Below are 27843 nucleotides of genomic sequence, written 5' to 3'. Positions count from 1 at the left end.
CGCGGCAGGCCCCTCCCCCAGAAGGCAGGCTGAAAAATCAAGAAGCCCACAACCGGAGGCACCTGGGTGGCACAGTCATTGAGCGCCTGTCTCCGGCTTAGGGCGTGATCCTGGCGTTCCGGAAAGGAGTCCCTCATCGGGCTCCTCCGCTGGGAGCCTGCTTCTTCCTCTCTCACTCCCCTGCTTCTGTTTCGTTCTTGCTGACTGTCTGTCTCCCTCTCTCAGACAAGTAAATAAATAAAATCTTTAAAGAAGAAGCCCACATCTCTAAGATCCCTATAAAACAAGGGGCACGGCCTGGGACCCAGTCAATAATTTTGGGCTCTGGAAACCCCGCAATCTCTCTTCATCAGAATGACAAGAAGGAGAAGCCCCCCCCAGCAAAGAAAAGACAGTGAGTCAGTGGCCTCTGCCACAGAAGTAACGGATATGGATATAACCAAATTATCAGAAATGGAATTCAGAGTAACAATGGTCAAGATAATGAGTAGACTTGAAAAAAGTATTCAGGAAAATATTACTGAGAATATACAATCCCTAAGGGCGGAAATGAGAGCGAATTTGACAGAAATTAAAAATTCTATGAGCCAAATGCAGGCAAAACTAGAGGCACTGACGGCCAGGGTCACGGAAGCGGAGGAAAGGGTTAGTGAATTGGAGGATGGGTTAATAGAGGAAAAAATAAAATTAGAAGATGGTCTTAAAAAAATCCACGCCCACGAATGTTGGCTACGGGAGATTACTGACTCAACGAAACGATCCAATGTTAGAATCATCGGCATCCCCGAGGGGGTGGAGAAAAACAGAGGTCTAGAAGAGATATTTGAACAAATTGTAGCTGAAAACTTCCCTAATCTAGCAAGGGAAACAAACATTCGTGTCCAAGAGGCAGAGAGGACCCCTCCCAAGCTCAACCATGACAGACCTACACCACGTCACGTCATAGTGCAATTCGCAAATATGAGATCTAAGGAAACAGTATTGAAAGCGGCCAGGGCAAAGAAATTTCTCACGTACCAAGGCAAAGGCATCAGAATTACATCAGACCTGTCTACACAGACCTGGAATGAGAGAAAGGGTTGGGGGAGCATTTTTAAAGCTCTTTCAGAGAAAAACATGCAGCCAAGGATCCTTTATCCAGCAAGGCTGTCATTCAGAATTGATGGAGAAATAAAGACATTTCAGAATCGACAGTCACTAGCCAATTTCGTAACCACGAAACCAGCCCTACAGGAGGTATTACGGGGGGTTCTATAAAAGTAAAAAGGCCCCAAGAGTGATACAAAACAGAAAGTCACAGCCAATACAAACAAAGACTTTACTGACAACATGGCAGAATTAAAAGCATATCTCTCAGTACTCAGCCTGAACATTAATGGTTTAAATTCTGGTTTCAAACGCCACAGGGTTGCAGATTGGATAAAAAGAAATGACCCATCCATTTGCTGTCTACAAGAGACTCATTTCGAACCCAAAGATGCATTCAGACTGAGAGTAAGGGGATGGAGTACCATCTTTCACGCAAATGGACCTCAAAAGAAAGCTGGGGTAGCAATTCTCATATCAGATAAATTGGATTTTAAACTACAGACTATAGTTAGAGATGCAGAAGGGCACTATATTATTCTTAAAGGAAGTATTCAACAAGTGGATATGACAATTATAAATATATATGCCCCCAACAGGGGAGCAGCAAGATACACAAGCCAACTCTTAACCAGAATAAAGAGACATATAGATAAAAATACATTAATAGTAGGGGACCTCAACACTCCACTCTCAGAAATAGACAGAACACCCTGGCAAAAACTAAGCAAAGAATCAAAGGCTTTGAATGCCATACTCGACGAGTTGGACCTCTTAGATATATATAGAACACTACACCCCAGAACCAAAGAATACTCATTCTATTCTAATGCCCATGGAACATTTTCAAGAATAGACCATGTTCTGGGACACAAAACAGGTCTCAGCCGATACCAAAAGATTGAAATTATCCCCTGCATATTCTCAGACCACAACGCTCTGAAATTAGAACTCAACCACAAGGAAAAATTTGGAAGAAACTCAAACACTTGGAGACTAAGAACCATCCTGCTCAGGAATGACTCGATAAACCAGGAAATCAAAAATCAAATTAAACAATTTATGGAGACCAATGAGAATGAAAATACAACAGTCCAAAACCTATGGGATACTGCAAAGGCAGTCCTAAGGGGGAAATACATAGCCATCCAAGCCTCACTCAAAAGAATAGAAAAATCTAAAATGCAGTTTTTATATTCTCACCTCAAGAAGCTGGAACAGCAACAGAGGGACAGGCCTAATCCACGCACGAGGAAGCAGTTGACCAAAATTAAAGCTGAAATCAATCAAGCAGAAACCAGAAGTACAGTAGAGCAGATCAACAGGACTAGAAGCTGGTTCTTGGAGAGAATCAATAAAATTGACAGACCACTGGCAAGACTTATCCAAAAGAAAAGAGAAAGGACCCAGATTATTAAAATTATGAATGAAAAAGGAGAGGTCACGACGAACACCATTGAAATTGGAAGGATTATTAGAAATTTTTATCAACAGCTATATGCCAATAAACTAAGCAATCTGGAAGAGATGGAATCCTTCCTGGAAACCTATAAACTACCAAGATTGAAAAAGGAAGAAATTGATTTCTTAAACAGGCCAATTAATTATGAAGAAATTGAGACAGTGATAAACAACCTTCCAAATAACAAAACTCCAGGCCCGGACGGTTTTCCTGGGGAATTCTACCAAACATTCAAAGAAGAAATAATACCTATTCTCCTAAAGCTATTTCAAAAAATAGAAACAGAAGGAAAGCTACCAAACTCATTCTATGAGGCCAATATTACCTTGATCCCCAAACCAGGCAAAGACCCCCTCAAAAAGGAGAATTACAGACCGATTTCCCTAATGAATATGGACGCCAAAATCCTCAACAAGATACTTGCTAATAGAATCCAACAGTTCATTAAAAGGATTATCCACCACGATCAAGTGGGATTCATACCTGGGATGCAAGCGTGGTTCAATATTCGCAAATCAATCAGCGTGATACATCATATCAACAAGAAAAGACTCAGGAACCATATGATCCTCTCAATCGATGCCGAAAAAGCATTTGACAAAATACAGCATCCTTTCCTGAATAAAACCCTTCAGAGTGTAGGAATAGAAGGTACATTTCTCAATCTCATAAAAGCCATCTATGAAAAGCCTACTGCAAATATTATTCTCAATGGGGAAAAGCTGGAAGCCTTTCCCTTAAGATCAGGAACACGACAAGGATGCCCACTCTCGCCACTATTATTCAACATAGTACGAGAAGTCCTTGCAACAGCAATCAGACAACAAAAAGGGATCAAAGGTATTCAAATCGGCAAAGAAGAAGTCAAAATGTCTCTCTTCGCAGACGACATGATACTCTATATGGAAAACCCAAAAGAAGCCACTCCCAAACTATTAGAAGTTATAGAGCAATTCAGTAACGTGGCGGGATACAAAATCAATGCTCAGAAATCAGTTGCATTTCTGTACACGAATAACGAGAACGAAGAAAGAGAAATCAGGGAATCCATCCCATTTACAATAGCACCAAAAACCTTACGTTACCTTGGAATTAACTTAACCAGAGACGTAAAGGACCTTTATTCTAGAAACTATAAATCACTCTTAAAAGACATTGAGGAAGACATAAAAAGATGGAAAGATATTCCATGCTCATGGATCGGAAGAATTAACATAGTTAAAATGTCCATGCTACCCAGAGCAATCTACACTTTCAATGCTATCCCGATCAAAATACCGAGAACGTTTTTCAAAGAACTGGAACAAATAGTCCTTAAATTTGTATGGAACCAGAAAAGACCCCGAATCTCCAAGGAACTGTTGAAAAGGAAAAACAAAGCTGGGGGCATCACAATGCCGGATTTCGAGCTGTACTACAAAGCTGTGATCACAAAGACAGCATGGTACTGGCACAAAAACAGACACATAGACCAATGGAACAGAATAGAGAGCCCAGAAATGGACCCTCAGCTCTTTGGGCAACTAATATTTGATAAAGCAGGAAAAAACATCCGGTGGGAAAAAGACAGTCTCTTCAATAAATGGTGCTGGGAAAATTGGACAGCTACATGCAAAAGAATGAAACTTGACCACTATCTCACACCATACACAAAAATAAACTCCAAATGGATGAAAGACCTCGATGTGAGACAGGAATCCATCAAAATTCTAGAGGAGAACATAGGCAGCAACCTCTACGACATCAGCCAAAGCAACCTTTTTCATGACACATCCCCAAAGGCAAGAGAAACAAAAGATAAAATGAATTTATGGGACTTCATCAAGATTAAAAGTTTCTGCACAGCCAAGGAAACAGTCAGAAAAACTAAGAGGCAGCCCACGGATTGGGAGAATATATTTGCAAATGACACTACAGATAAAGGACTGGTATCCAAGATCTACAAAGAACTTCTCAAACTCAATACACGAGAAACAAATAAACAAATCAAAAAATGGGCAGAAGATATGAACAGACACTTTTCCAATGAAGACATACAAATGGCTAACAGACACATGAAAAAATGTTCAAAATCATTAGCCATCAAGGAAATTCAAATCAAAACCACACTGAGATACCACCTTACGCCAGTTAGAATGGCAAAAATAGACAAGGCAAGAAACAACAATTGTTGGAGAGGATGTGGAGAAAGGGGATCCCTCCTACATTGTTGGTGGGAATGCAAGTTGGTACAGCCACTCTGGAAAACAGTGTGGAGGTCCCTTAAAAAGTTAAAAATTGAGCTACCCTATGATCCAGCCATTGCACTACTGGGTGTTTACCCCAAAGATACAGACGTAGTGAAGAGAAGGGCCATATGCACCCCAATGTTCATAGCAGCAATGTCCACAATAGCTAAATCGTGGAAGGAGCCGAGATGCCCTGCAACAGATGACTGGATTAAGAAGTTGTGGTCCATATATACAATGGAATATTACTCAGCAATCAGAAAGAATGAGTTCTCAACATTTGCTACAACATGGACGGCACTGGAGGAGATAATGCTTAGTGAAATAAGTCAAGCAGAGAAAGACAACTATCATATGATTTCTCTCATCTATGGAACATAAGAACTAGGATGATCAGTAGGGGAAGAAAGGGATAAAGAAAGGGGGGGGTAATCAGAAGGGGGAATGAAACATGAGAGACTATGGACTATGAGAAACAAACTGAGGGCTACAGAGGGGAGGGGGGTGGGGGAATGGGATAGACCGGTGATGGGTAGTAAGGAGGGCACATATTGCATGGTGCACTGGGTGTTATACACAACTAATGAATCATCGAGCCTTACATCGAAAACCGGGGATGTACTGTATGGTGACTAACATAATATAATAAAAAATCATTATTAATAAAAAAAAAAAAAAAAAAAAAAAAAAAAAGATGAGAGAAAGGAGAAAATACCCAAATACTTGATTAGCTGGTGTTGTAGCCAGCCTTGGGAGGTTCAACAATGCCTTCAAGAACACAGTCAGTGAGGACAGCCATCATGACTTGTTTGTGCCAAAAGGGTATGTTAGAAGTTACGCAAGGCCGGGCCTTGCTGCAGTGGCTGCAGTCAAGTTCAGCCAAAGCCTGCAGAGAAAACCAACATGTCCCCCAGATGCGCCCTCCCTTACCACCATGACAATGCCTTCCACAAGCTTTCTCCCCAAGTTGGTAGTCACGAAGGACAAGACAGGAAGAAACCTAGAGGTGGACACTCTATCAAGGATATTGAGTTCAAGTGAGATAGAGTCCTTAAGGCCAGAACAAAGTTATGTCCAATGTGGTCAGGTTTCCCTTTCTCTTCTACCACCAGCAGAAGAATTTATGACAGCATCATTTTTCACATAAGCTCGTATTTACTACTGTTTCTGTTTTATGTGGCAATAACTGAATATCCTTGTTGATATCTAGTGTATCAGTCTGCACAGAAACATCTCTCCCTCTCTCCTTCCTCTCATTCAAATTCACTTATTCTACCTGACAGCAGTATCTTTTAATTTGTATATTTTCCTCTATCACCACTGGATAATTTCAAGAAACTCCTCTAACTGGTCTTGATCCCCTTGCCTCTGAATATTTATTATTCTCTTTTTTGCCACAAACCCCAGGTCTGTTTCATTCTTTATATGTTTCATCTAAAATAACCCTTCAACATGCAAATCTGCTTTGTTACTGTTCTGCTTGAATCTCAGCAGGTTTCCATCTTCTTGAAGATAAACCCAAGCCCAGTTAAATGGTACACCATCCGGGGTTCTAACAGGAAAGATACGGCACAGTCAAATTAATAGCACTTCAAGCAGATGTTATAAATGGCTCATTTATTAGGTTGTGACTGTAATATGGGGAAACCATATGAAATACTGTGGTGGGATTTTACTCTGTCAGTATGGCTCATCCAGAATCACATTTTCCAGAATCTCCTTTTTTGTATGGTTCTGGATTTCAGTTGGCCAGAAGGGAAATTCATTTTGACACGCAGAAGGCACAAGTGAAGCATTGGCCATTAAAATCCAATGATAGGTTTTAGAGTGGTCAAGGACGGGTATAGGGGTATGGCCAGGTTCCAGTTTGTCTTTGCCACACATTCAGCTCTTCTTCCCAACTACTGACCCATCTGATCAACACCAACCACCGTTAGATGCAGACTTCCCCAGCTCTCCTTCATAACCCCATTCCAGCACCTGAACGTGACTTGCCTCCCCAACTGCGTGACAAGCTCCGATTTGTCCACGAGGGCATCAGACGGACCAATTTATGACTTATACCTGATCCTCCAACTCTCCCTTTTGGGCCATTATTTCCCCAGCTTCTCCAACAATTGTATGAGGCCTTATTACTATACTAAATCCCTGTGCCATAATACTCATAACAGTCCTGCTTGCTTGATTTTGCAGACAGTATAGATGTCTAGGATCATTGTTATCCCTGAACTGAAAGCAAAGAATCAGGTAGAGGAAGGTTCTTTGAGACAAGGAGGGATTATGAGCTATGGAACAAAGCTACGTCAAGGTGGTTTCATAGGAAGGGTGGTTTCACTCTCCTTCCTCTCTCCAGTGTATTGTCTGAGATCCTTGCTTACAGAGGAAAACCAGAAACCAGGAGCACAGGAACCACTGATACAACGCATACATGTTGACCTCCAGAGCAGAGAGCAGGGGACATACTGTATGTGGAAGACATCTGACACACAGAGTGTACATGATCCATCACAGCCTGCCCACTGTCCCCCAGGCCCCTCCACCTCGTATTTCACCTTCTTCCTCACACTCTCCACTACAACCGTTCTGAGTTTTTTTTTTTTGTTTTTTAACATCCTTGAGTCTACCTTATTTTTACCTTCTTGAGGGCCTTTGCAAATAACATTCTCTCTGCATGTACTATGAGAGTACTGCCTCTTTCTGAGAAAGAAGCAAACAGGGGACAAAGAAGGACCACTATGTCCTTAATGGCCCTGGCCAAGATTACACTGGAACTTTTACTTCTAAGTGGGACAAACTTAGTCTACCAGATGGATCCCTTTGCAGAAAATAGCAATACCACTTGGACATCATATAAAAACAATTATCTGAAGGTACTGGAGGATAAGCAGTCTGACAGAAAATACATCCTCGCTTGGAGTGGGGAAGATGGTGCTCCCCACAAGTAGGTCCTCATCACTCACGGCCTTTAGCCTGGATCTAAGTGCAATCCACATGGTTCACACAGTGGTGAGAGGGGCTCGAAGGTAATTTTCACACTCTTTGAGCCCTGGGGAGTCAGAAAAGTTAAGCTGGACAATGTGAAACACTGAACAAAGTGTGGGAGTTCTTAAGTAGTAAAATCCATACTGGGGATTCATATCTTCTATCCGTATCTCCAACTGATCTTGAAAATGCTTAATGCAAAACAGACTCAAAGCACCTGAATCAAAGACAAAAGATCTGAATCCAGACCATATGTGGTACCCATGCAGCAGAGACTGTAGTTCAAATCCAGCAAGCCAACTGCCTGCTTAGAAAGGAAAGGACCTTCATCACAGAAAAATAACATAATTCAGAATCTCCACATTCATAATATCTTGAATACAATCCAAAATTAGCAAACATAATAAAAACCAAGAAATAGAACACATTGTCACAAAAAAGAAGTTAAGTGAAGTCTGACCCAGAGATGAATATCCAAGGATTTTTAAAAGGCACTTGTAACTATCACTAATTAAGTAAAACAAAACATTTTTTTGGCAAATAGAAATATCAGTGAAGAAAGAGGAAACTGTCCAAGGCAAAGAAAAGAGAGATTAAAGGTCGAGAAAAACAAAAACAAAACTCCAGAGTCTTGGCAACTTATTAGATGATATCAAATGGTCTAATATACAGGTAATTGAAATGCCATAAGGAGAAAAGACCTAGAATGGGGTAGAAAAATGATTGACAACTTAACAGTTGAAAATTTCCCATTTTGATGAAATACAAAAATTTTCAAAAAGAACCTACTAAAGAAACATACAAGCAAAACAAAAACCGAGAACCTGAGGTGAGGCTCATCATAGTCAAGATGACAAAAGCCAAAGATAAGGAGAAACTCTTGAAAGTGGTAAGAAAAAAACACCATGTTATGTATAGAGGACCACAAATTGAATTAAAGACTGATTTCACAGCAGAAACCATCAAGAGTGAGAGAAATAACTTCGTGGTTCTTTATAGAACAGTTTTTTAAATATGAAATTAGTATTCTAGGATACTTTATGCTAGATATACAGGATATTTTCCTTCAAGAATGAAGATAAACTGAAGGTAATTTCAGGGGCACCTGGGTGGCTCAGTCAGTTAAGCGTCTGCCTTCGGCTCAGGTCATGATCTCAGGGTCCTGGGATCAAGCCCCACATAGCATCGGGCTCCCTGCTGGGCGGGCAGCCTGCTTCTCCCTCTCCCTCAGCCTACCACTCTACTTGTGCTCTCTCCCTCTCAAATAAATAAATAACATTTAAAAAAAAAAGATAATTCCAGATAAAAGAAAACTAAGACAATTTCCTGGCAGTGTAATTGCACTGCAGGAAATACTAAAGGAAATTATTCTGGGTTTAAGGGAATGATAGCAGATAGAAACTTGGATCCGTGAATAATGAACCATGGAGCACTACATCAAAAACTAATGATGTACTGTATGGTGATTAACATAATAAAAAAGATAATTTAAAAAAAAAGAAACTTGGATCCTCTGAAAATAATAAAAAGAACCAAATTCTGCCAGCAACCTCAGTGAATAAGGAAGTGGATTCTTCTCTCATCCCCAGAAAAGAATACAGCCCTGCCAACACCCTCATTTCTGACCTATAGAACTGGGACATAATAAATGTGTTGTTTTAAGCTGCTAGTTCATGGTCATTTGTTATGGCAGCAAAACATAACCAATAGAGGGGCTCTCAGATAATATTAACCTCTTTCCTGTGTCAAAGAGAAAATTCTACAGCGAAATCTATACCATTTTACAAAGAGTCCCCAAAAGAACGGAGCGCCCATTTTCTACAGTAGTAACTAGCTCAATGACATGACTTAGGATAGGCTTTTCCTCCTTGCCTGATTTATTCTTCGAAGTCCCACAACTCTAGGTCTCTCAAATCACATTCTCAAGTAATTTATCTGCAAGCTAGCTTTTATCTCAAGTTCTGCTTTTGGGGGGGACTCAGACGAAGACAGTTGGTCCTGGGAGCCCTACAGTAAATCCCCAGGTTGGGAGATTACTCAGGTTAGGATCCTTGGTTGTTGTAAGTGACCACACGTCAGCTGGCCATCAGGACTGCAGTGCTGTTGGTAGGTGGGGTGGTCATCAGAGCTGGCTACAGGAGTATCACAACTGTAACACATTCTAACCCTTGGTAGATTGGAACAAGTTATAGGTAAAAGGGAAGCATTGGCACATGAGGTTGGGAAAGCATTTGAAAGGTTGGGGTCAGTGTAAATCCTAAGGTCTGTGGAATCACCTGCCTTTGGTTGAATGTGTTAAGAGTTTCAACAAGAAAAAGACAGGTTTGCATCTTCCGCCCCATTCAAGGCATACTGTGAAAGTCACCAAGGCTCACGGCAGCATTTGAGACTCTCTAAAGGCCCCAATGTGGCAAAAATCAGGCTCCGGCTCTAATGGTACTGGCAGCACACCTTCAAGGAGACTGAATTCACAGCCTCAGCAGGACTCCTGTATCAAAACCGGGTTCCTAACAGAGAAAGAGCGAGGCCCTGATGCCTGGCAAAGATGCCTTTGTATGAATGAACAGGAGGAACTCGAACCCCCAGGACAGTGGGAACCTTCTTGATTGTGAGCAACCTTCCCTTGCCAGGACACCTTGGGAAGACTGGCCTGAGGCAGGTGCTTCATAAGATGATGGCTATTCCATCTCCATCTGCAGAACAGCCCTCTCTAATGAGAGTTACCCTCTCTTGCAGGACTTCTGTGAAAACTGCAAGCAGCAGCAAATTTGCCTTCACTCAGAGACCTGGTCCCTCAGTCAGCTGAATAAACTGAGCAAGTAAATCTTTATAATTCTCAAGTCAACAATAAGTCAATGTTATTGAATGCAGTATGGCAACAGTAAATAATTGTGATAGGTCCTTTTGTGAAAAATGAGGTACAATCCAGTAAAGGACTGTGGAACCAGAGAAAACTAGTTACAAATTCTGCTCATTTATAAGTTGTATGAACTTCAGTAATTCACGGTCTCTGAAACTGAACTTCCCTATTCCAAAGCATTGACATAAAAATGCACTCCGCAGAGGATTAACCTATATAGGACATGCAAATATAGCAGATACATATTGGAAAAATATATCAAAACCAATATCTCCTGCCAACCCAGAAAACTTCTCACAAATGTTGAAAGAAAGGTTTTGTGATCAAATAAAACAGCCAGCCAGTATATGCTATGCAGAGTCAGTCTGCTAAGAAATGGCAAAGAGGGCAGAAAACCTTACCCTTTTATGTAGCCAAGCAGATAACCCATTACACACATGTTCTCAAGATGAAAAATAACGGGTCCTCAAGTGAGAGGACTTTACAGCACCATGTGTCATGTATAAGTTCATCCTAAATTCACCCGGTATTTGGGGAGGCCCAGGGGTTTGCTAATTACCTTTACCCAAAGAAAAAATAAACTTCTCGGATCTTTATGACAGGATGTAGTATTGCAACTTGGAACAATGAACCCAACTGAAGTTAGACTTTGACCCTCTCATGGAAACTAGGAAATAGAGGCACCATATTCCTTGACGATTACATGTTACAGAAATGGCTCCCAGACACTCCTGGGTCTTTAAGTGAGCAAGAATCTTGTTAAGCTTTTTAAAAGACTTACATACATTTCAAACACACAGAGAAACAACTTACAAATTTTCTCAAGTAAATGCTGTTAGAATAAGGAGAAAGAAGTATCTCTGATTTTCAACAGGGAGAATTAAGCCTCTGATTTGTTAATTGCATTTGACCTTACACAGAGCGCCATGTCTACCCCATGGGTCTACTCTATTACCCCTTCATAAAGACTCTTTAATTACATATAAAGTAACCACCTTTTTACTTCCTACCAATATTGAAACTGGTATATAAAATCTCCAAATGTTTTTTCTGATCTATTAACAGTAAAAACAAAAAAAAGGATAAAAACGTATAGGCCTTCAATCTTAAAATTCATCCACGCGACATAAATTACTCCAGATTAAATATGAACACAGAGGCACAAACTTAACTACAACAACTTGAAAGACCTCAAACATTGAATTTCAAAGAATGAAGAATACCTTGTGATGCTACTTCAGGAGATTAAAAAGTCAAAAAGTTAATTCTCTTTGCAATTTGCAGCTCTGATAGGCTGTTAAGTAGACTCGTATCAGCAACAGCTAGCTGTAAAAAGAGATGAGCCTGGAGGTTCCAGGACTGCTCTCTCACTCTGGAAGTACATGCTCCACGGTGGACATAATCAAGTCCCAGCATAGGGGCCTACCTGTATCTCACAGCGCAGTCCCACGGTCTCAAATTCGACTGGCAAATGCATTTCGGTCCAATCTCCAAGTTCCTGAGGAAAGAAAAGAAAGCTACTGAGGTAGAAATAAATTTCAAGTTTAGATAGAAGGAGGGGTAAAATAAGATCATATTTTTATAGAGATCCTCATTAACGTCTGGAAAGGAAAAGCAGAGGCATCCTGAATTGTCAAGGTATCATCCTTTAAAGGACAGTTGCTGAGCATAACAGGAAGCTCACCAAGCTGATTCCTGTCAGTCTTACACTTTGCTGGAGGTATGAAAATGTCAACTCAAATCAGGTTGCAGACTACAAATTCCTTAAAATGACAGGTAAAATCAGGCACATTGTAGAAAGTATTATTATTTGACAATCTCTAGCTTATAAATAGCTTGATAAATCAGAGTGACAAAGAAAAAACCATGGCCTTTAATAAAAACTTAACAGAATATAAGAAATAGTTGACAAACTGACAATTATAATGAAAGAGATTGACACACTTCTGAATAGTACATTCCAGTAAAAAAAAATTAAATATCAAAGTTCTAAAACATGCTCTAATGTTAATATATTAAGATCACCCATCTAACAGAAAATACACATTCTCCATAAACATATATGAAATACCTGTAAAACTTGCCCACCACAAGATCTCAACACCAATCTCAACAAATTGGCATAGTATCATAAAATCATCTTCTTTGGGGCACGTGGGCGGCTCAGTCTGTTAAGCATCTGCCTTTGGCTCAGGTCATGATCCCAGAGTCCTGGGACAGAGTCCCTTGTCCTGCTCCCAGCTCAGTGGGGAGTCTCCTCTTCCCTCTGCCCCTCCCCACCCCCACTCATGTTTTCTCTCTCACGCTTTCTCAAGTAACTAAAATCTTTAAAAAAATCTTCTTTGACCACAGTGCAACAAAATGAGAACAGCTCCAACTAGATTTTTTTATAGTTCCACTAAGTATAATTCATAGTTCAAAGAAAAAAATCATAATGAAAATAAAATAGGCCTCTGCCAAAGTTGATTAAAAAAACAGAAAAGGAGTGCCTGGGTGGCTCAGTAGGTGAAGCAGTTAAGCATTAAACATCCGACTCCTGATTTTGGCTCAGGGCATGATCTCAGAATTGTGAGATTGGGTCCCATGTCAGGCTCTCCACTATGCATGGAACCTGCTTGAGATTCTCTCTCCCTCTCCCTCTGTCCCTCCTCGCTCTTTAAAAAAAAAAAAAGAGAGAGAGAGAGAGACAAAATACAAATAAAACAAAATAAAAATAGAAAACTGGCTAGAGATAAAGCAAATCAAAAGATAATACAGATACAATTGTTGGATCACGCTGGCAGGATTTCTACAGATGAAATCTGAAATTGGCCCCTGTGCATGGAGAACAAGGAGAGACCAAAGAGCAGGCCACTCCAGGTTGCCAGATGGCAATTATAATAAGCAAGAGGACTTATATGTAAGGCTTGGTTTGGGCGGCCACAAGATGAATAGATCTCCACACCGATGCACTAGAAGCTTAAAAGTGTACATCTAGAGGCCATCGCTGGGTTCAGTCACATACACCATCAGAAGAGTCTCAACAACACATTACTGTCTCTAGGCTGCACCCTTGAACCTGGGTCCTTCTGGGGAACCACAGGGAGAATATACAACCCAAAGATGAGGAAGTGAGGAAGGGTGAGGAGCCTGAGATTGTCCAGGCCCACCTCACAGGTTAACTGGCAGTCATGTCTTCTTGATGACCTACCCCAACATTCTATCTTTTGTGAGCAGTCTTACAATCTCACATGCCCCCTCTTCTACAGTGGGTTCTTCAGCAGTCAGGAAGAGGTTTTATTAGCATGGAGGTGGCTTGTTTGGTGGCTGTCTGCGCATGATACCATGATGGACAAGATACCACAGCAGCCAGAGAGGCAGTTCCAAGAGAGAATACAGATGAAGATAAGGAATCCCAATATAAATGACAGTGCTTTCTACCCAGAGCCCCATGATCCAAACCATTTATTTATTAAGTCCCTTATGCTGATAGGAGGAGGGGATGTCAGATTATTCAGTGCTCACTCGTGTCTTCATGTGATTTAATAAAATGGTGTATTAGCAGACTCAACAGGTATGAATGTACTATTTTGTCTGGATAATGATACAGGTATCTCCTTGTGAGGCACTTAATAATATCCAAACCATCCTATTTTAGAGAACAGATTTTTGTTAAAGACATTGTTTCCTAAAGGTAAGTTTTGCTTGGTATCAGTTAAGTCTTGCTAGGTTAATGTAGTAAGTGCTCGGTCAGTGCCAAACCAGTTACTACCCTTTAATGGGACAGACTGACCACAATGCCAGCCACATCCATCCCATGGCCCTAGTGCAACTGGATTTGTTTTATTTAGAGTAATTTTTCTATTCCCAACACAGCAGTGCCTAGGTACTCAAACGTCCATAACCTGGGGTGAGCACCACAGACCCATTCCAAATCTGAGCAACAGCCATCCATGGCTTTGATGATGTATTTTTAAGACCCTCCTGATCAGCAGTTTGATGGGCTGCCTACGTAGTTGGAGAGGAAAAAAAAAAATTTATATATATATATATATATATATATATATATATATATATATATATATATATAAATCTCCAGTGTTATTGATAATGTGTACCACAGGCTTCATTTCTGGATCAGTATTAACATCCGATGAATTAAGAGTACTAATCCTAGCTTGCCCTTCTTTGATGTACTGCCTTAAGGCTTTCCAATCCCTTCCCTGGAGTGCTAACACCCTCATGGCAATCTTCATGAGCCGGAGGGGGACGGCAGTGGCTGACATACACAACAACAGCTGGATTGATTTCTTTGACAGACCTATAAATAGGCCCATTATAGAAAGGTATTTCCATCAAGTGCCCATCCTATGACCAGAACTGAGAGTAACAGAAGTCTAAGGTCAAAAAGATCTATTTAGTAGAAACTTGTACAGGAAGGTCTTCCCCTTTATAAGAATTCCACTGGTGGTGTGATCCTTAGATGTTACTGTGGCTGCAGCTTTAGCAATGTCACTTGTGAACAGATGGATCAGGGCTGGGATGTACCAGAATAGGATTTCCATCTCTTCCTCTCTTACAAGGGTGTGTATTCCAGTTCAAGTACAGTGAGCAGCCACAGGTTTGGCTTATAGCAAGAAATCAAGATCCCAAAGCAGAGAAGTAATTCCCCTTCCCCCAACAGTATGAAGTAACTCATCCATAATGGTGGGATATTTCATTGCAAATTCTAGTAGATGACACCTTTCCAAGTCACGATGGGGCCTGGTATTCTCAGCAGCACAGGAGATTGATCCACAGGGAGAGAAAGGACAAAGGCTGTCTCAGCCACTTCCATACCTTTTCAATGTTGCCTGTCTTGGCAGGCTGCCCGAGTCTGGGAGAGGGGGTAATAGGCCTTACTGGATCATCGTTCAGAAGTACTAAAGCCTGAGTAGTACTTCAGCCTACCCAGCCAAGGCAGTTTTACCTTTTCTCTAATCCCTTAATGGATGGTGACGGGAGAATTTGGTTGGGCCAGATACAGGGTCCACACAAACTAAGACACTTCTAGAACATTCGCTCGGAGGGAAGGGGCCAATATAATCAATTTGACAATCCTTCACCTGATGGGAAATGCAGTGGATGTTATCTTACTCCTTTGGCAGTTAGCTTAGGCATTGCTTAGAACATGCCAGAAGGGTTATTACTCTATTAACCATGTCACTGTATTTCAAGGGCAATCTGGGATCCTTGGTAATATGCCTCCCATTTGGATACTATAGTGCCTACAGCTCAAATATCCACAACCCAGGGTAAGCCACATGAGCCCATCCCAAATCTGAACATTTCCATCTATGGTTTCAATGGTCACCAGTCTGATGGGCTGTCTTGTGTAATTTGACAGAAAAAGTGACCATGTGTTGATAGTGATCATGAAACTTAGCCTACGGCACACACTGTTAGTAAAATCAGATGAAGAATAGAGTACTATTCCTAGTTTGTCCTTCCTTAATACACTCCTTTAAAGCCTTCCAATCCCCTCTCTGGAGTGGTGATACCCACCATGGCAATCCTGACAATCTAGAAAGGAGAAGGTGCCCACATACCAAACAACTGGATTGATTCCTTTGCCAGGTATACAAGACAGGAGTGACCTGACACCCTACGACTATTGGAAGTCTAAGGTTCAAGAGCCATATTTTGTAGGAACTTGTACAGGAAGGTCACTTGTGGCCTGATCCTTAGATATTAACATGGCTGCAGCTTTAGAAATTTGACCTGGTTTTGTATACATACATGTTGGCCAGGGGAAACAGGACAGTCACCTGGGTAGAGATGGACTGGGGGCAGGATATGTTAATTCAGGATTTCCATCTTTCTCATTGCTATGTGTTCCATTCCAAATATAAGGGCTTTCAACAGGTTTGGCTTGCAGGATGACAATGGAATTCCAGTGGAGCTTAAGTTGGGCACAGCCACATGGCTGGTGACACTACCTTGTTCAGTTCTCAGTAGCCTGTCATCATCTACCATTACCTATTTGGTTTTATTTAGCATACCGGTCTGTTAAAAGCACTACAGGTAGTCTGTATAATACCCCCAACTCAATGTGGTTCTTAAATATGTTCTTTTTATGTCCTGAGGTAACTTGTATTATAGAACAGTTACCTTTTTTATTGTCAGGGTAGTCAACTTACAAGTTACTACTTTGAATTTTCTAGTTGGATTAATCTTATCTGGAGTCAGAATTCACAGAGATTTGTACAGTGGGATTTTGTAGGTTACCTATGCCCAATATGCTTCCTGGAACTGAAAAAAGAAAAACCTCATTCTTTTAAGTGCAGACTCCTAAATTGCACTGTCAAAAGGACCGTCCTGATCCTAACGGTATGTCCTCCATAACCACTGATAGCACTGAGGGGGCCAGAAGATTTCAGAGGATTACCAAGTATTAGAGTACATTCAGCTACAGCTGAATAAAAGCCTTCCCTTTTATTTCTCAAAGAGCAGTTAAGGGCTCAAAAGCCCCTCACCTGGAGTCAATGTTGGCTTTTATCCTTTCTCTGGGGCTTGGCAGTTGCCCACCATGGATGGGACTGTATCCCTGAGGATCTGCTTGAGCGGACAGAGCATCAGAGATGGTAGATGCAGTCCCAGCACCATGAGGTCAAACCACATTTGTTTCTGGGCTACCTTTATTGGACCCTTTACAGCTGATTGAGATAGCCTTTGGCTTTTTGAGCTCCTGTTCTGTCTGAAGTCTTTCCAGTAGGCCATACTCACTGTTTGCATCTGTCCGTTTTCCCTCCAACAGCAATTCGTCATCGGGCGTCCTAGGTCTTATGACTGGGCTACGGCTGGATATCAACATCCCACACCAGGTGCCTGGAGTATCCTAGCTTTCATTCCTGCGGTGAATGTGCCCCAACCGGAGCCTTCAAAGACAGGAATGTAAACACCTGGTCTCCTTCTCAACTCCTTAATAAGAATTTATATTCCCTCCTCTACAGATTTCTACTGTCCAAAGTGTCCAGAGAAAGGCCCCTCATTGGTTTAATAAAGTCTGCAGAAAAGAGTAATTCAGTCTTCAAGGAAGTGAGTTCCTTAAACATCCCTCTAATACTAGGCAGGTGCTGCTAGAGGCAAGGGTGTGTGGTGATTTCGCTCATTTTCTCTGCCTGTTGCCTGGTCAGAGAATGCCATCAACCATCCAACCCCCCACCCCCACCGCCCCAGCACCCCGCATCCCATAGCTGCACAAACCATGCCCGGATACTTCTGCTGGCCTTTTGCCGGAACTTGGCAGCTCAGTGGGCATATTTTCTCATCATGAATGTTTCCTGAATTGGGGCAGCGCTGGCCCACTGGCTGGGGTTGCTGCTGTGCTTCCCTTTTCCTCAGTGTTTGGGATCAAACACATTTGGGTATTTTATCTGAAACACTATCACTCACCACAACATCCTCCTCATTGCTCCCCTCACTTTTCTAAGGACTTCTGCCTGTTAGTGGCCAAAGACGCTTTGTCACGAGGGCTGAGACCTTAATTCCCGGCAGCTTGTGCACCCCAACCAGATTTACAAATCAGCACCTTCAGGAAATCAATTTATAATCCTGCTCACCCACCGTGTCTGCCAGTCCCGAAGCTGGCAGAGTAGTGGACACCCACATGTCCTTCTCTAACCTCAGCTCTTCTCCCAACTTTCTAACAGGAGCTTTAGCCCCTAATTGGAACCAGTGGCCAACCTAACTACCCACCGTAGAGGCCAGCCCACCGCTGCAGCTAATCGTTTCCTTTCTCTGCCAATGTGCTATGTACGTCGGGTCCTCAAACAAGTGTGCCAAACTATACAGCGTTTCCAGGGTGTCCCCATACTCAGGCGGCAGTCCACAAGCCTCTCACACACGAACCACCCCTCCCCACACAGAGACTGAGGACCAACTCAAGATTCCCCCTGCAGACGCCTCTTTTCCAAAACCCTCTCCTCAGATCTCCTGGCTGGCTTTCCAAGGTTTGGGTCACACCCTCAAAAAATTTCCCGGTGAATGCAAAACTGGTCCCTACACACATAAGGCAGGGAGAGACCAAAAAAAGAGGCCACCTGAGAACAGAAGGGGGAAGTTTTAATAAGCAAAGAACTTACGTACCAGATTCACCTCGAACGCTGCAAGAGGAGCAAACAAACCCACCCACTAGCGTCTTACGGAGCTTATATAGCTGCCTTAATTGGATTTGCTCGCATATTCCGTGCAGGTGGTCTCAATAACACGTTACTCCCATGGCTACGTGCTTGAAACTGGCTCCTGCTGTGCTAATAGTGGGCATAACAGACATCTCAAGGATGCGGGGAGAGCGTCCACCTGGGTCCAGATCACAGGTCAACCAGTGGTTATGTTCTCTAGATGACCTCCTCCAGCACCACTCAACTATAATCAAGATGATGACGAAGATTAAATGGTTAAATTACTTAAAAATTATGGAAAGCCAACACTGGTGCAAAAGAAATAGGAAATTTAACCAGTGGTTTAAAGATATTGAAATAATAATTGGAACCCTTCATCCCAAAAACATTTGCAGGTGACTATTCTCAAATATTCAATATCAATTTTAGGCTTTCTCATTTAAGCTAAACAAATATTGCCATTTTCCTCAGGCTCAATTGTGGAGTTGGGAGCAGTGAGTATACAAACAAATTATCTTACAAACATATTTCAAAGGTAATTGCTTCTAACTTAAAAAAATGATGACAATTTTTCACTTGGAGTTGAATTTATCCATGATCAGGAATATCTCCATAACAAGTATGGACAGACTTAAATCTCCGTGAACTCAAAGATAAACCTCCAACAATCTCTATAAAAATCAACTTGTACACTGTTAAAGAATCAAATGTGATAAAACTGAGTTACAATTGGTTGATACATATAATTTGAACACTAGCACAAGGCAATGTTCCTTTGAAGAAAAAACACCTCATGAACAAATGACTTACAAATGGACTTTGGAAATGATACCTAGTCCCTTTCTTATTACTGAAGGCTCGTAGGTCCGAAGCCCCCATTATCTTATGTTTAAACATTTTCTAACCCATGACTGTTAAGAAGGACCACAATTACTCTACTAGGAGATGCATTTGACCAAACCAATGGATACATATGATGGGTAAGTATACCTCTCCTAAGCTATTCCTTCAAGCACTGTTTTTCAAAGTCCAGTGCCCACACCAGCAGCGACAGCCACAGCATCACCTGGGAAGTTGTTCAAAATGGAAATTCCAGGGCTCATTCTGGATCTATTAAACCAGAAACTGTGGGCTTTCAAGGCTTCCAGGTGACTCTGGTACACACTCAAGTTTGAGAACCACTGGCCTCAAGGTCTCGTCCAAAAGGCAGTGACTGTAATCTATTAAAGTGTTTGTACAGATTGTCAAACAATATTGTTTTCTTCAATGTACCTGAATTGACCTGTCATTTTAAGGAATTTGTAGTCTGCAGCCTCATTTGAGTTACATTTTTCATGCCTCCAGCAACCTGTCAGACTGCTAGCAAGCAGTGTGTTGAGCTTCCCATCATGCTCAGCAATTGTCCTCCAAATATTAATATCCTGACATTTCAGAACACCCCTGCTCTCCTTCTCCAGGTATTAAAATATAAGTGCTTAGGTCCCATCACCAGCTATTCTGACTCAACAGACCTGGAATAAGGCCTTGAAATCAGCATTCTTAGGCCCCCCCAGTGAACACAGACATACATACACACACACACACACACCTCCTCCCCATATAAAGGCAGGGTTGAATACCACTGCCCTTTAAAACCATTGCTATATAGAGGTTAAAGAATTCAAATAAATCTTCAAGTGGTGATCTTTGTGAGGGAGATTTAAACATTTCGGATGCTAAGTGCCCATGCTGTTCTGCACCATGCCCCATCTCCTCTTCGCCTTCTAAGACAAACTAGATAGGACAAAAAGAGGAGAATGGCAATAATTAGGAGTGGGAAGCTCCATACCACCATGTCTCACTTTTGTACCTCTTGCAAATGAGTCTACCCTCCAGGGGAAGGATCAAACATGAGTCATTTCTGAGGACCACAGTGTTGGTTGCCACAGGGACTCTTGAAGAGTGGGGACCATGCACAGAAAAACGTCTTAGCAGAAGACTTTCAACCGAGGCTTGTGCTCTCTGTTCCTCGCATGACAACATTCTCTGCTGCTGAAAGCAGCCCTCACTGAGGATTGCCGCCAGGAATGCTTCTATATTTGAAGGGAGAGAGTCTCATCTTGCCAAATGCTATGAAATCGCCACAGGGAAGGACCTTCCCAACATAGAAATCTGACCTTAGCCCCTTTCCTCTCATCAGAAGACGTATCTGCCCACTGGGGTGGCAGCATCAGTACTGTGAGATCACACAGCGCCAAATCAATGTTGGCAGTCATGGTCATGTTCAGAAATCATCTGGAAATGCATTTTGCCAGTGCTTTTGTTCTGCTCAGTGACAGATTCTGGATACGACTATATTTCCAAGGGAAATAACAAAAATCATGCTCCCATTTCCTATCACTGTTGCCCCCCATCACCGTCTTTATATCTACCACTACCACCAGTGCCTGCTAACTTCTGAAAACTTGTAGCCCTGGCAAAATAATATTAAAATTAATGTATGTAAGTGTACACGGCTTCATCCACATGCTTTGGGGGGGATGGCTAACACATTTCACACACTGAAAAAAAAGTATTTTTATTGAAACTTGTTATGGACTGAATTGTGTCACCCCCAGAAATTCCTATCTGCAATCCTAATTCCCAGTACTTCAGAATGTGACTGTATTTGGAGAAACGGTCTTTAAAGAGGTCATTAGGGTTGGATGAGATAATTACAATGGACACTAACCCAATATCACTTTTATCCTTATGGGAAGTGGAAATTAGGACACAGATACACACAAAGAAACTTAAGGAAGACAAAGAGAGGAGAGGATGGCCAAGGAGAGAAGTCTCGGAAGAAACCAACCCTGTGGACACCTTAAAGTCAGACTTCTAACATGAAGGAACTGAGAGAAAATAATTTCTGTGTTTAAGCCACCCAATCTGCCCTGCTTTGTTACGGCAGCCCTAGGGAACTAGTACATTGCCCTTCCACGACACACATTTCCTCACACCTGGGAATCACCTTCTCCTTCCTAAACATTCATTCCTCTTTCACAATAAGGATCTGATTCGATCAGCATGAAAAATAGCATTTTTCTTTTACAAATTTCTTTTACAAATGTAAGTTTTTCTCTCACCTAAAGAGAAAAAATATTTCTCTGTATTCTCACAAATTCTTGCATCTAGGATGTGAAAGAAGTAGAGAAAAGGGGAAAATAAATACATTTGAGTAAGAGGGAAAAAATTGTGTAATGCAGAGCAAAGGGAGCAAGAAGGAAGGAGGCTGAGAGTTGCAAGAGGAAGAAAGCAAACATAAAACAGATGGTCTAATAAGTAAGCACAAGGATCAAATGATTCAAGATTATAATAGATCTCATGGTGGACGTGAGGTGAAGAAAGCCTTCTTTAAATACCAATTATTGGGCTGACTATGCTAAGTACATTCATGAAATAAGATCAATCAACAAAAATTAAATACACAATTTTTTGAGCATCCACAGTGGAGAAGGCACTATCAATATACTCTATTGGAAAGAAATCTTTTCATAAAGACAATGTTTGAAAGAAGACCAGGAAAGAGCTCTAAAAGGAAAGGGGAATGAGAAAGAGCCAACATGGTGCTTCCCAACAGGCTTGAGGTCACTCACCTGGCCCCAATCATATGCCACAGCTCGAAGCTGTGTGAGTGGTGACCCTGCTTTGATGACATTATCACCCCCGTGTAAGGAAGGCCTTTTCATTAGGCACCTGTCCCTTCAAATCAGCAACTACTCACAACTACTTCTCACAGATAGAGGTCACCTTAACCTGACCCAAGAGAGCCTCTGGAGTTTCCTAACATCAAACCTCGGGAGAAAGCCAATGCCAGATAATGGGGACCAGGAAAGACAGAGTGTGAATGAAAAGTTATCACACTGAGGTTTCCATCTCTTCATCATCTTCAGATGAAATATTTCCCAAGAGTTTGAGTCCCAACAGGTGGCAAAATATCATTCATATTTCTTATATCGAGATCTTTTCAGCTTTTGAACTCATGAGAAGTAAAAATGTATTCAAAACCAAGATGCTTCCTAGTGTACATTTACTAACAGGATATTACTAGCAGTACTATCGCAATAATCAGATCTTATTCTTACAAAAACAGCACAGTCACAGGAGAGACTATATATTTAGCCATTCAGACGTCATTACTTTCTAAGCATTCCATATTTAAGAACTGCATGTCATTGTTCTCCCCAGGTTTGACAGAAAACTTGTAAGTTACAACAAAGATTATTTTCTTCCTCATTTTTTCCTCTGAATTTCTTTCTTTCTTTTTTTTTTTCCCCAATGACATCTGTTGGCTATTCATCAGAAATTGACTTCAGATCTTCTTCTAATGTGATTCAAAGACTTATTCAATGGGTTAGCTGGGCCACTAGACTGGCACCAATCCTTGACCTCTCCATCCTTTAATTAGATGAATCAGAGGAAACTGCTACCCATGAGGCTTGGGTGATTCAAAAGACCAATATTATAAACACTGCCATGAAATACAGGGAAGCATGCATTTCATTCAGTACTAGTGTAAAATCTCACAGAAGCTGCTATGACTGTGATTTTTCTTTTGTGACTTTCCAGGAGACAGATGGACAGGACAAAGCAGTACATTGCAACCCGAGTATCTAAAAATCTAAATCTAAAAGGAAATTTAAAATCGGTGCTGAGCCACTAGTATTTAAGAGATAATGTCAGTAGAGTAATTATTTCCCCTGGCTGGAGGCTTCCTCACACTATATAAATCTTAGGTAGTATCAAAGCAAGCCAAGTTTTAGAGTTATCAATATAAGTGTCTAAAAACTCAGCGTTATAGCAACTCTAACCAGCTGAGGTTGAGAAGCCAGCTCACGTAACTGTTCAAGCAGAGCAGACTGTCAGCACTAAAGAAGAAAGCTAATCATAGGAGATGATACCTGTATGAGACTCTGTGAAGTCTGCAATCACATCAGCTGACGTTCCTACACAAGCTAACTTGTGACTCATGCCTGGGAAAGCACTTACAGGCAAAAAGGTTGTGAGAGAGTGCTTGAAGGGAAAAGGCAAGGCAGCCTAAGAGAGAGCATCAGAAAGATGGGCAACAGTGGAGACGCATGTCATATATATTTAAATTAAATAAATATTCTCCATTTACGTCTGTTTATCTATAAGGGGACATGAACCATCAAAACCTGTGTACGCTCAGCTGGAAACCAGAATTACTCTCATTCTCTGAAAATCCATCAAATGCAGATAAAGTGATAATAATATATTTTGTTTATAAGTAACCTTCCTTTCCTTACTAATATAACTTAATTGCACCTGGGTGGCTCAGTGGGTTAAGCATCTGACTCTTGATTTCGGCTCAGATCATGATCTCAGGATCATGGACCTGAGCCCCACATTGGGCCCCCACTCAGCAGGGAGTCTGCTTGAGATTCTCTCTCTCTGCCCATCCTCCTGCTCACTCTCTCTCTCTCAAAACAAACAAATAAATAAATAAATCTAATATAACTTAATTTTTACAATAGCCCTATGAGGTGGTCAAAGTAAGAGAATATTGTCCCCCATTTTATATTTAGGAAAACCAAGATCCTGTTATTGATTTGTTTAAATTAGCAATAAAATCAGGTTGAAGACTTAGGACAACATATTCCTGTTTCACAGAAGACACTAGAAGAGTTACTGTGATTTATTTGAAAGAAATGTGGTTATAGTCACAAAACACCAGTATGGGATGTCCTTGCCAGATTTGGAAATCATGTTCTGTAAGTAATTATATTCATTTGCTGTTCTTTACTGTGAATCTATTTATTCTTCTGTATGCCTCTGCCTTTGGAAAAGATGAAAAATAATACAAATGGACAGCTATACCTTAAACTATAATCAGCAAACTTATTTAGGAAGTTTAGACTTTAAAAATCATAGTACACCCAGTGGACCACAATGAAATATTAACATACCAAATTTTAAAAGATGGGCTATATAATGTGCCAAATCAAATATAATCAAGAATAGTGGGAAATTTTTCAACATAATAAAGGGAATCTATTAGAAACCTATAAAAAGCATCAGACTTAGTAAAAGAAAATGTAAAACTTGGGGTAAAATGCCTGCAATATTTTTCCTGCTACTTATCAAAATCCAGTTACAAAGTTTAACATTTTACGTTTCTATTTTTTTTTTAAGTTCTTATTTGAACTAATCATAGATTCACAGAAAGTTAAAAAGATGGCAGGGGCAGGTCCCATGTACGCTTTACCTGGTTTATCTCCAAGAGTCACCCCTCATAAAATAAGAGTACAATATCAAAGCAAAGAAACTGATGTTGGTGTACTGTGTGGATATACTTCTATGTCGTGCTAGCACATGGGTGGATTTATGAACCACTCTACAGTGAAGAAACAGAATCAAGGGTGGCTCAGTCGGTTAAGCGTCTGCCTTCAGATCAGGTCATGTTCTCACCTGGGACTGAGTCCGGCGTTGAGCTCCTCACTCAGTGGAGAGTGTTCTTCTCCCTCTGCCCCCCCCCCCACTTGCTCTCTCTCTCTCTCTCTTTCTCTTAAAAATTAAATATTTTTTTCAAAAAAGAAGAACAAAAGATGTTCCTCATGCTATCTTGAGGAGATACAGATATAGATCTTACCTATCCCCTTCCTCCCCACCATACATAACCCTTGGAAATAATTAATTTGCTCTTTGTAATTTTGTTATACTGAGAATGTTAAATAAATGGAATCACACAACATGTAACGTTTTATGAATTTTTCTTCTGTCACTATGACGCCCTTAATGAACACTGGACTTTTGGATATTATAATGTGATAACTCTGAAAATCAGACTCATGTCTCCTTTAAGTCTGTTTATGTAGTTTGATGTAGATAGTAGCTAGATATTATATGACTTGCTTGGTGACTTTCTAAACTGTGTTTGCTAAGTCTGTATGTTTGTCACATGAGGCCTCTGAAAGAATCTGTTCATTTAGCTTGAGTTCAGCTAGTGTTTTGACAGATGTCCTTGAATGCCAGGAAACATCTGAGAGAGCCAAGGTGGGGGAGGGGGGGCAGATGGGGTAAGAAGAAGAAAACAAGGAAGAAGGAAGAGGAAGAGAAGAAGTAGTAGCATTAGTAAAAGAAAAAGAAAAGAAAGAAACCCTCTCCCAGCTTTTACAAATTGACTCTGTGCTGGAACACTCCTTCAGTGCTTAGCCTGGCTATTTCAAACTCTGCCTTAGCCTACACTTTCGGCCCGCATTGAGCCTAGAGATCAGTCCAGGGTAAAACCTTCAAGTTGTCTGTTTTTTTACTATTTCATACTTTTCATAGTTTTTATACTATTTCTTTTTTTTTTTTTTTAAGATTTTATTTATTTATTTGACAGAGATAGAGACAGCCAGCGAGAGAGGAAACACAAGCAGGGGGAGTGGGAGAGGAAGAAGCAGGCTCGCAGCGGAGGAGCCTGACGTGGGGCTCGATCCCATAACGCCGGGATCACGCCCTGAGCCGAAGGCAGACGTTTAACCGCTGTGCCACCCAGGCGCCCCTATACTATTTCATATTCCTATCAGCAGTGTATGAGAGGCACAGTTTTTCTACATCTTCACCACCATTTGGTACTGTCACAATTTTTTTTTTTAATTTTAGCTGCTCTAATATGTGGGTACAGACATCTCATTGTGGTCTTTATTTGCATTTCCCTAATAGTTAATAATAAACATATACATATATATAATTAAGTGTGCTTAAATATAAATAAAATGAATGACAGAAATGTACATGGGATGAGAGTAAGGAATTAGGATTATTTTGTTATAAGCTATTCACACTACCCATGGAGGTGGTATAGTGTTATTTGAAAGTACACTTGAATTATCTCTAAATGAATATTGCAAATTCTAGGATAACCACTATGAAAATTAAAAAAAGGAAATATATGTTATGTTAAGAAAGGAGAGAAAATGGAATCATATAAAATAGTCAGTTAAAACCACAAAAAAGGAGAACAAATGGAAACCAACGGGAACAAAGACCAAGGACAACACATAGAAAACAGTAATGGACGTGGCAGATATTTACTCCATGACATCAATAAACACTTTTGTCAGTGCTCTAAATGCACTGTGTAAAGGACAGAGATTGTCAGAGTAAATTATTGAGTTCTTTGATGAGAACTCAATCATATGCTCTCAATCTAATTACATGGCAGGTTTAGAAATTCAGACAGCCTATATACTCAAGGGGAAAAAAAACCCAAACATTGTAATGAACATCCCAGAATTTCAGTAACTTAACATTTCAAATATTTTTTTATTCACATAAAGTCCATATGGCAGAAGAAAGGCTTGAGAGGAGGGCAAGCTCTGCTACCCAGGGGCTCAGTCTTATGGAAATTTCACTTCGCTGTACACTTGAGTTTGAAAGTTGCTTTATGCTGAAGTACATCCAGTAGAGGAAAGAGAGTGGAAAAGCTACACCTACTTCTTAAGTGTCTGGCCTGAAGTAACAGATTATTTCTACTCATATTATTTTTGCATGAAGTAGTCACATGCCATGACCTCATTATGAAGAAGAAGAAGAGGGAGGGTTTGCAAATGGAATTCCTGGCCAGGCAGGAACCACCCAGCAACAACTCGGCATTATGGAATGCGAGCGTCAGTGTTTGGTGGACAAACAGCCATGTCTGGGGGCACCTGGGTGGCGCAGTCGTTAAGCATCTGCCTTCAGCTCAGGGCGTGATCCCAGTGATCTGGGATCGAGCCCCACATCAGGCTTCTCCACTAGGAGCCTCTTCTTCCTCTCCCACTCCCCCTGCTTGTGTTCCCTCTCTCGCTGGCTGTCTCTCTCTGTCAAATAAATAAATAAAATCTTAAAAAAAAAAAAAAAAAAAAAAAACAACCCAGCCATGTCTGCCATGGAATCATGTGTCGAGAACCCAAAACAGGATGTACTCTTTAAGTCATTAAGCCCAATTCTGGGAACTTATATTTTTAAAAAATTATTCAAAATATTGCAAAAGCTCCCCAAGCATAGATGTCAGTGCTCCCTCGGTGTTCTTCCCAACTCTCTCCTCTCCCTCTAATAAGAAGGCCAAGGATGCTATAA

General features: G+C 41.0%; 1 long non-coding RNA gene across 1 annotated transcript in view; it reads right to left on the bottom strand.

Moving 5' to 3' along the window:
* LOC113255293 (uncharacterized) overlaps positions 1–27843 on the bottom strand; it is a 303324-nt gene that overhangs the window by 168963 nt on the left and 106518 nt on the right. Inside the window, exon 2 of the long non-coding RNA XR_008957492.1 lies at positions 12045–12116. This is a non-coding gene — a long non-coding RNA (uncharacterized LOC113255293). The remainder of the gene's footprint in view (positions 1–12044; positions 12117–27843) is intronic.

This window comes from Ursus arctos, unplaced genomic scaffold, assembly GCF_023065955.2.
Source record: "Ursus arctos isolate Adak ecotype North America unplaced genomic scaffold, UrsArc2.0 scaffold_5, whole genome shotgun sequence".
Lineage (NCBI taxonomy): Eukaryota > Metazoa > Chordata > Mammalia > Carnivora > Ursidae > Ursus > Ursus arctos.
This window is presented reverse-complemented; position numbering and strand designations above follow the sequence as displayed.